The following is a 9,165-nucleotide window of genomic DNA, read 5'->3' as shown; positions in this document are numbered from 1 at the left end:
GGTGCATATATTTTTTGGGGTACGCATGAACGCCAACATTTAAAGGATATACTGTTACATCCTCTTTGGGTTTCTGGTAAAGAGGACTATAATTTTATGTCGCATCTCACTACATTGAACATATTCCGTCGCTCACGTTTCAAGACTATCCTTCTTGTGACTAGTTCACATTACCAGACTGGGGCCCTGTCTAGACAACAAACAGCCGGAGCTGCCTCAGCAATACCGCGAATGGGGTTCACAGTAAACAAAACCCCTGGAGAGATGGTGACTGACAAATATAGATAGCATAGAACAAAGTGATCATGGGAAGCAGCAGCAGCAGGCAGGATTGGGCAGGCAAACATTCCACGTGACTTCTCTGAAGTGCCTCGAAGGAGTTCTTTAAAAGGGAAAAATAGAATTCATTAAATGTTTTCTTTAAAAATAGCTGTAAATTATCATAACCTATTCGTTGATGTGTTTTTTTTAAACTTTGTTTCAACGCTCTTAACATGTACATAGTCAAAGTAAAACTGTGCACTTGATTCGCCGCCGTCTGCAAGCAGTAGTACATTCATTTCAGCATACGGCAATACATAACGCCTCACTGTGGCAGTGCACAAGGATCTTATAGCATAGCACAGGCATGTTTTATTGCATGTATGTATTGTGTTTTGTATGACACAAACCTTGCTGGGGCATAACAGAAAATTTTACATTCGGGGTGACGAAATGACTATTGCTCTGTAGGAGCACAGGGGTGAGTAGTGTCCAAAACACCTACTCAGCCCCAGACTGCTACTAAACCAGCAATGAGCGCAGTCATAAAGGGGAAGCCGACACACCCGACAGGTATACCCCCTATGCCTCTTTTGGTAACTGTGGCAAAGGGCAGTCTAAATTCTTTCTGAGGCGTTTGAGCTGTTACATTTGCACACAAACACCAATAGTATGGTGGTACCAACATGAATAAATGCCCAACCAAGGTTCTACAAAAACAGGAACTTTAGGAAATACGTACAGTGCATACAACAAATTAAAAACAATAAAGACCCACCTCTCTAAAGGAAACGGAGAGAATACACACTATGGGAATAAAGGGGCATTCAGTGTGAAGACAGGGGTGCTGGCCAATGATTTTAGCAGCACATTTCAATGTTCAAGGATATGTCTTTTAAATGGCTAAGAAAGGTGGCTTAAAAGTTACTGAGGTGCCGAGGCAGACAAGGGGGACAAAGATTCTTCAAATGCGCATGTCTATTGTGATTGGGGCTCAGCAGCATCGAGTCAGGCTTATTGGAGCTCTTTCTGGATCGAGTCAGTGTCAAGCCGTTTCAATTGGTGGTCCCACGAGATCATGGGCGCTGAGACAGGTTGAGTCCGCTCGAAGTGCTCAAATGGTACAGTGCAGACTTTTCAAAAATGATTGGCTAGATTGCGCAAGCTGGTCACCCCAAATGTGCCCTTGGGTGGGTTAGAGAGTAGAGCTTGCCTCTGCCCTGAAGCCTTCTGTCTTCAGCTCTATGGCAGAGAACTTTGGTATAAACTAACCATTCCCAACACATTTCCAATGAATCCTTCCTCTCCTTCTTCTGAGAATCCAAAGATGAATCAACTGAGGACCACATTTCCTGCCTTTATAAAGGCAACATTCTACAGCAGATTGGCCCAAAACAAGAATGTAGTCAGTGTCCAATCCAGGCTGCTATGACATGTGTACCTTGTCTTCCAATGTCATATATAGAGTGCCTGTGTCTGCAGAGAGTGGGGAGAGGGAAGGATGCGTAGGGAGGCCTGACAGAATCCAAAACAGTAAAACCCCTCTCTTGACCTAAGCCTGATCTCGTGGTACTCTAACTGCACCCACTATCCATGTCTGCATGCTTCAAAATGACTCTGGTGATCGACACCCTAATGTGACAGTGGCTTTGTCATATCAGGGCTGCCGGTGAAACACTCTTTCGCAGGGGACCTCCCGGTAGAGAGTTCCAGTACGCTGATGGGAGGTGTTAACATCTTCAGAGGCATAATAAGAAGAGCTTCCTGGGACAAGGTCCCACATGGATTGCCGGGTGGAGGTCAGAGAGCCGCTACTGGGTGAAGAGTGACCCCCAGAGACAATAATAACCCATCTGGGGGGGAACGATGTGGCACAGCTGGGAAGAAGGCAGCTGCTTAAGGAAATGTGCGCCACGTTCTGGGCATTGAGCGAGGAAGGGGGCGCTTGTGGACTCATATGGCCAGAATCGTGCCCAGATAAATATGGAGGGGTGCAAATTCACACATGGCTGTGGAGAAGTGCCAGAAAAAATGGAATATGGACATGACAAAGTTTTGCAGGGGAGCATGTTTCTCAATGTTTAGGGATGGCCTAATAAATTGGGGTGTACCAGGATACTACGATAAAGATGGGGTTGACCTATCTCAGGTGGGCTCAGACATATTATTGAATTTTAACGACGGATTGAGAGAGCATGGTTTTATTAAAAGAAAAAAAGAAGAAGCAAAGAGGAGGAGGATGGGGGCAGCGAAGGGGCGACAACCCCTTCTGGCCGTTGCGGCCAGTCAAAAGTAGTACAATGTTGAAAAGAGAGCTGATGGCATTAGAATGAGCTGGGTGCTGGAGGACAGAAGTGTTGAAGCACGTACGCTACTGATCGTCTGTGTGGACTTGCATGTTGAATATTAATATTTTGTAAATAATTATGCCTGGGCTTAATTTGTTATGGGCTTCAGGCGAGGATAAATGCCAGGCCAACAGCAGGTTAAAGCTCGGGATGAGGGCATAGCAGCACCCGACGTCATATGTTAGAGAGATGGCACACCCACCCTGAAAGGGGGGCATGAGGGCACCAGGCAATAACATGGTGGAGGGCCAAGGCCCCTCCAACTCCAATTCACAGGGCGGCAAACACAAGGGTCACAAAGCAAAGGTAACCCAGGTGGAGAAAGGCAGCAGGACAGGAAGGGGTGGCTGTCCCGAGGGAGAGGGACTCACGATTGGAAGGGCAAGGTCTTCTTCACACCTTCCAGGTGACTTCAGAGACCCGGGGGCCATTTTGTTTATGTCTTGTCAGCGATGGATGTCACACCAACGATCGAGCAGAGAAACATCCTCTTTACAGAGGAAATGACCATGAGCAATTAGCCCCGTGTTTAGCCTAACACGGCAGGTGGACACATAGGGCTGGAAAAAGAGCAGCCCCCGTTTGCAGTTTCCAGCCCCGGCTGGTGAAAAGAATTAGATAATGTCACTCCCCACAGCCCAAAACCAGAGATACACAATTCGTCCTGAGCGGGAGGTTCAGGAAGGTTGCAGGAGTGAGACCTGGATTTTGGAAACAGTTAAATATTTTCAGCTGCCAGTCCCCAGCCCTGGCCTGCAGGCCCACACCATGTGATCACGGTCCGGCAGGTCTCGCTGGTCTGGGCCTCCTGCATCAGCATGGTGCCCTGGGTCCGCCCAGGCCACCCTCCACCCAGGATGCTCCCGGCATCCACAGTGCCCCCGGCACCTCAAGCCCATGTCCCCATGGGCCATCATGGTCCCGGCCTGCAACAATAGTAAGTTCGGGTGATCCTGGCAAACTACCAAGGTGCTGGCTCCCCCAGCACGTGAGAGGCCGGCAGTGTGTCCACCTGCGGCCCCCCAACAGTTAAGTACATTCCAAATATGTAAATGTCACACATACATAGACTGAAAACTTGGCAGCTGGGCAAGGGGGTGGGGGTGTCCCAAGAATACTGGATCTCTACTGGAACAAGATGTGGGGCTTTAAGGAGGCTCAGCAGGCATGGTTCAAAGGGAGGCTGGCTCTTTACTGAAACATATGGGGTACGTGCCTGGGATCTTCACTCCGTTTTGAACCAAGCAATGGGTTCTAGTGAGATTGCCTTTGTGCTAGACCAATGGGTGGGCACTGGGGCAGCCTGGTGTACTCGGCAGAAGAGCCAACAACCCAGTCCACCCCAGCAAGAGTCTTTTCAACTATTCCTTACATTATTCCTATTTCATTGTAGTAAGGCCAACACATCATACTGTTGTGTATAATCCACACTCATACAATCATATCAATCTTTCACAAGCTGTAAAATTCGAAATGTTCAGAGACTGTGCTAGATACTAAATTGCCTAATCTCACTTGGAGATATGGTAATTGAGGAGAAAACCCAAGAGTCTTTTCTGAACAGAGCCCAATGCAACAGCCATTTCAAGTCATTTTCCAGAATGGCATCATGACGGCAATGGGGAATTAACATAATTTTCCAGGCCTGTATTCTATGAGTGGTCCAAAGGCAAGAAAGAGTCATGAAATCCCATGCAGGTGAGATGGTAAGGTGCATATGTTAAGGGGTTTCAACCTCTGCTCAGTGCTCCCTGAGGTACTCATTCTCCGTGACAAGCTCTTTACAAAGACATAAGTATAATACAAAGTCCCAATGATTAAGAATTACTGATATCGGGAAAGGGTGTATTAGGCTATCATAAATCTCGTAGTACTGCAGATTTCAGGGCACCTGTGCTTAGCTAAAAAATAGGGGTACCGTGGCACTAAGTGTATGGTTCCATGGGGTAATGGTTAGCACTCTGGACTTTGAATCCAGCGATCCGAGTTCAAATCTCGGTGGAACCTCACATTTTTCACTGAAATGAGACGCTTTTCGGAATCTCAATTTTATTTCCCTTTATTTCATTCATTCCCGCTCCTAGTATTTACAATTCGAATACATCATGAACGAAAGTCGGTCTTAGTTTCGTCTGACTTTATTTTGTTCCGTGTTCTTTACATACTATCACTATAAAAAATGTAATCTGTATTAATTTTGCTACTAAATAGTTTTTAAAATAGTGTTCGTTCATATCACGTTGTGCATATGGACTTCACTATGGAAGATGAAAAGTGAGGATTAAAGAGGCTTTCGCTAAAAGTGTTTCCGCCCGGTTTCGAACCGGGGACCTTTCGCGTGTGAGGCGAACGTGATAACCACTACACTACGGAAACGGAACTGTACGTGTGCTTTTCTTTCCCATTATTTTGATAGCGCATGGAAGGGGGTGCTGAAGCACGGCATATCAACACAGTAACATTTAAGCCAGCTGGCTCCTTCCATGCCAGTGAAGTCAGACAGATCATTGTACACTGGATTAAACTTGCGACCAAGATCCCGTTAATATATATGTCTTACTCCATGGACACTCCCCATCTTTTGAAGTTTTAAAGGAATGTATTGTTTCATTTTGAGTGCCCCAAATCAATCCAAAATCCTTTGTAAACGTGGATCTGTCTCCAGTGCTGCATCAACCACCTGTGCCCGCACCTGGCACAGGTGAGTGTCCCTGTATTAGATCACTACCACCACCTATGCACCTCATACCATGCGCCACACACCTGAACGATTTATCAGCAACAGAAGAGATATTGTTTTCCCTGGAAAATGCAATGCCCAGAGAGCCACATGAATTTGAATCACACACCCAAAGAGGACGACACATAGGGGGCCCAGTATGACACAGGGGGCGCAGGATGGCGGCTATAGCACAGCAGTGCACGTGCCAGAGGAAGACAGAGAGAAGCACGTGGATGCGGTGCTTTAAAGACATGCATCCTGTTTGAGCTTCCAGCATCACATAGACTCAATAGACAGCTGTGTGACTGTCTCCCAGGTGTCCTCTGCCATGTGTTGGTTTGGGGCTCTGCCGATGCAATTACCACAGAGCAGCCAGAAGGCACCCCAGTAACTCAGCAGCCCAGGAACGCCATTGGTTGAATGTCATCACTTGTCTCAGAGAAAATGAATATCGTTAGAGGGCTTGAGCATGCGTGTGTGAAGTGTATTTCTGGTTGTGCATATTGTGACCAACCCCACAGATGTATCAACCTGTGACCGATAATGGCATTTTAACGAGTTGGTTGCAAGAGGGTGCCTGGGCAGTATGGCTGTGTGCTGGCCACAGCAGGCCTGAGCAATCTTATGCAAGGGAATTGTCTTTATTATTGTTATTTAGTATTGTGAACACTTTTCCCGCCCAAAAGGAACCAGAGGGCAATTTCCAGAGAAATAGAGAACTGCAACATACACGTACTAAATAATCACAAATACAGTAATTTCTTAATAAATCCAAAACATCCAATTGCAATTCAAGCTGCAGGAGCACTCCTCAAAAAGTCTTTTAAAACATGGTGGACGAGAATTCAGAGTGCACGGTAACAGTGCACAGCACAGGTTCAGATGCGTTCCACACTGCACAAGCCCCCTTAGAAAAGGAAAGGATCCACTTTTTAATGTTTGTTTTTAATAGAGAATCAACGTTTTTCTTCTAGATGACCTGATTACATATAATATGAATTAATCCAAATAGACAGAAACACTGGGCTGAACAGTTGTAAAGTTTTTAAAACAATATAGAGCTTTATTTATCATGTTGCTTGCCCCCCATTGTGACGCAGTGACCAGGAGAAATTTGACCTAACATCCTTAATGCATATACAAGCAGGGCTTCAGTATGTTAGACCGCCTTAGGGGTGCCAGATTTGACTTTGCGTGGAAATACAGAAGATAATTCATACAGTCCACTCTTAATCACACCAGTCCCTGAACTACTGTCCTAAAACCATCTTTAGGCAAAGAGGTGACATACATTTCAGTAGCTGTAGATTTTGTTCATCAGATTAGATAGTGAATACAACATGCTTTGCAAGGGACAGTCTGGGAACACAAAGAAGCCCAGGACTTAACTGTAGAATATATTGGCGCAGAAACAATATGTAAAGTGAACTCTCCCAGGCAGAGCTAAGGGATAGAACAAGAACTGAGTCTTGGAAGGGCTGCGTTTGTCCTCTTCCAGTCTCTAATGTTCTGGGAGGGTTGTTTGAGCTGCCGGATGCTCTCCTCGGTTGACACCATTAGATAAATATGGGCATCTTGCACACACTGCTTCATGAAGAATCCCAGCTGGTCAACCATCATCACCAGTGGCTCCATACATAGAGTTTTACTAACGGCTGTCTCCTAGGAAACCTAAGCTGGTGTAGGGCTAGAGGAGAGCTGTTACTCCGCACCCTGACCAGTTCAGACAGCTTTGGCCATAAAGAAGATTAACCAGTCCCTCAAGCTCTTTCACTTCCAATACGGGCAGGAGTATGTCAGTCCAAAAGACATTGGGCCTCATTATGAGTTGGCCGGTAACCCGCCTGAGCCACCGGCCGGCTACCAGCAAACTCACCTTACCATTACCGGTGCCTGAAATCCGTGTGTTACCGGGATATTACGGGTGCCAGCAACGGTGGTAAGTTCCCATTCTCGGGAGTCCCATAGGGGCCCCCCAGTTCAGCATGGTGCCCTGGGTCCACCCAGGCCACCCTCCATCCAGGATGCTCCCGGCATCCACAGTGCGCCCAGGCCCATGTCCCCATGGGCCATTGGGATCCTGTCCTGCAACAACAGAAAGTCTGGGTGATCCCGGCAATCTACCAAGATGCTGGCACCCCCAGCACTTGTGATGCTGGCCGTGTGTCCACTGTCGCCCCCCACCAATGGCGACGAGGAAGACGGACCCCTGCAGCACAATCTGTTGCCCGCAGGAGAAAGAAAAGGAAGCAGCACCCACTGCCACAAGAAAAGGAGAGAGTGGATGCCCAGTGACCCACCGGCAGACCCTCCCTGGCTGCAGCCGTGTGTGAAGAGGGTGCTTGTGCAGCCGGAGTGCGGGTCAGCCTGCAGCACTGCGGCATCGGCCATCAAGTGTTTTGCCTGCTCCCGCCGAGGGAGAAAGTGCCCAGCTCCGCGATAGCAGCTCCAAACCAGAACACGCATGAAGCAGCATCCGCTGCAAAAGTAAAATGCAGAAGAGGCGGCATCCGCCGCCGGTCAGAAGAAATGTGCCCCAAGAAGAGAGTAGATGCTAAGGGACCTCTGCCGCCTTACAGAGGGAGAGCGCGATGCTGCAGCGTGGGTGGCGCTACCGTAATCAATAAATAAATCTCCTGCCGGAAAGTGGGAGGAAGTAAGGTGCACACCAGTCTTCAAGAGGTCAGATGTTTCTGTACGGTTTTCGCACTATTCTTTTGCAAAGGACCAGGTGTCTCCTGGAACAGCTACAGCGAAGCAGGGCCTCAAGAATCGGTTGGATGATTATACTTGTGATGAGACAAAAGAGCTGAAAAGCAAGGGTTCAGTGGGTACTATGTAACAGTTTTTAATCTACAGATCATGCTAGACTCAACAGGGACACATTCCATGGAGCATCGATAAGTGGAGGAGTACCTAAGAAGAGCAATAGAGGCACATAAATCCGCGGATTAATAGCTCATAACTCCACCACTAGTGCAGAGCTACCAAAGCCCAATGATAGAAGAAAGTGAAATTAGAGTGTGTATGTGGTTGTGCAAAGTGCAGACACTAGCCACAGTCTACGCATTTGTACATGCGTACATACATGCATGTGTCTGCTTCCACAGCAAGTGTACTGCAATGAGATCTAGTCGCTCAGAGGCTGTGATGGGCCACTATCCTTGATGTGGTTTGCCCTTATATGCCAGTATCCATACATAAGAACATAGTCCTGCTGACGTTGTCAGTAAAAATGCCATGCCACAATAAGAAAACATGTCACGACTGGCTGCACCCATATATGCCAGTATAGCGATATAGGAACGCTCATCATACTGGCTTTAATTTTCCCTTGATGCCAGTAAAAATGCAATGCCATGTCAGAAAATAGCTTCAGGCAGGATGCAACCAAATTAGCTAGTCTAGCCAAGTAATAACACTTACCATTCAGTATAAATCCCTTTTGTTTTCCAGTTCAGTCCACTTTATTTCCTCATGCATTCTTCAATTATGTCCCCACTCTTTTGCCTTCTCATTCTGAATCCTGTCTCCCTGTACTGAAATCTTTTTTTTCTCTGTATCCCTCTGTGCATCTCTATCACATCACAACTCAGATAACTTGGTTGGGGAGGGGGGCGCTGTAGCTCTCATAGAAGATGGCCGCCTGATTGTGAACTCCGCTTCGTGGGGCGCCTTCCTGTTTGAATCCTCCTTTGGTGCCCTATTAAAACCTGGGCCAGCCACCCTATTAAATTGCTGCAGGACCCGGGCGTGTGCTGCTCGAACCCCGCGTCCTGAATCAACCCTATCGCAGAGATCCAGTGCTTTGAAATTGGGCCGGGAGCTGGCGCC

The 9,165-nt window shown here is 47.3% G+C and overlaps 2 non-coding genes across 2 annotated transcripts; one reads left to right on the top strand and one right to left on the bottom strand.

Moving 5' to 3' along the window:
- Positions 1–4,544: 4,544 nt before the first annotated feature.
- On the top strand, positions 4,545–4,616 carry TRNAQ-UUG (transfer RNA glutamine (anticodon UUG)). Its single transcript has one exon. It is a non-coding gene; the product is annotated as a tRNA-Gln (tRNA).
- Positions 4,617–4,912: 296 nt separating this feature from the next.
- On the bottom strand, positions 4,913–4,985 carry TRNAV-CAC (transfer RNA valine (anticodon CAC)). The gene has a single exon. It is a non-coding gene; the product is annotated as a tRNA-Val (tRNA).
- Positions 4,986–9,165: the final 4,180 nt, after the last annotated feature.

The sequence above is a fragment of the Ambystoma mexicanum genome, assembly GCF_040938575.1.
Source record: "Ambystoma mexicanum isolate Mex_15411 chromosome 12 unlocalized genomic scaffold, UKY_AmexF1_1 Mex_chr12_unloc.2, whole genome shotgun sequence".
NCBI classification, from domain to species: Eukaryota; Metazoa; Chordata; class Amphibia; order Caudata; family Ambystomatidae; genus Ambystoma; species Ambystoma mexicanum.
Note: the sequence above shows the minus strand (reverse complement) of the source record. Positions and strands in the feature narration are given on the sequence as shown.